The following is a 1,293-nucleotide window of genomic DNA, read 5'->3' on the forward strand; positions in this document are numbered from 1 at the left end:
GTATACTCTTTCGAATGTCAAAGCTCTAGTGGCATTGTTTGGGCAAGGATGGGCAAGGAAAGTGAGCGTCTCGGCCCGATCTTTTGGTGGTCAACTTCCAGCACTTGAGGATTTGTATCATTCTCGGTTCAAGAAGAGAGCCCGGTGTATTGTAGAGGACAAGTTTCTTCCAGCACTTGATCTTTTCCAGTCGACTGTCAAATAACCGATATCGTTCAATAAAGTTGGGTTCTGAACGCACATTACCAAGTTTTTTCTCTCATAGCGATTTGCATCCTTGAAGGCTCAGGACAATCGGTTATTTTTGTTTTAATACAAACCTTCAAAATGCATCGCTGTGTCTCTGCAGATAACCCCTTTTCAACTTTTATTTCACTGTTTCAAAGAATATTTTGCTACTTTTTTGGTTTTATGCAAATGAGATTTCAGTATTCATTGAGCAAAACTGTGATGTCTTACCAGGAAGAGAGCCTTAATGTTACATTGGTTTGTACACAAAAAGTCCTACATGTTTGTAGAGTTTGCAACTAACTAAATATTCTCTTCTTTGTTGATTTATTGTTGTTTATGTGCATAGCAATAAGTTAGCACGAATCCCTTTCAGCGTTTTCAGCGAGTAAATTCTCGGTTCACAATCTTAATAGAAAAGTGTTTGCAATGAGCCATTATTTTAAGTGTTTTTAAGAGTGCACCTTTCAATGCATTTGACCGAATGGGAGTGTGACAGAGTTTTCACACATTGAAGAAGAGTACAAAGTGCAGGAAAGCTCTGTCTAAGAAAAATTCACTGCGGCTACACTTTAACGATAGCCTTAAGGGCCGTTCAAGCCAAAAATGCTGTTTATATTATTTCTATATTATGCTGCCTGCCACTTACTTAACAAGTGGGCCTTTTTATCGTCCGTTTTAGATTTTAATTTATATTTTATATATTTCTGAATTGTAATACATTCTAATGTACCTACTCTGAGAGTATAATTTTGATGGTGTGACATTTTAATGGATTTTAAAAGTTTTCAGGCGTGGAAAACGAAAAACATTTCACAAGGAGGTAACAGTATATTTAAAGTAAATTTCCCAGTAGGGTATAATCGCAAACGCGATTGGATATATTACAAATATAGCAATTATACAACAGTGCTGACTATTTCCTGGTTATAAATTACTGCGCCGTGGCCGGTCCTGCTCGGTAAATCACTAGTGCTAAAGATATCGCCATACTTAATTACGTACTTTCACCGCCCCACCCACCAGATCACTTACACACGGCCAGAGGTAGAGTGTACATTAGAA

The sequence above is a fragment of the Acanthaster planci genome, linkage group LG03 (assembly GCF_054643075.1).
Source record: "Acanthaster planci isolate LZ-2023a linkage group LG03, COTS_SCS, whole genome shotgun sequence".
Lineage (NCBI taxonomy): Eukaryota > Metazoa > Echinodermata > Asteroidea > Valvatida > Acanthasteridae > Acanthaster > Acanthaster planci.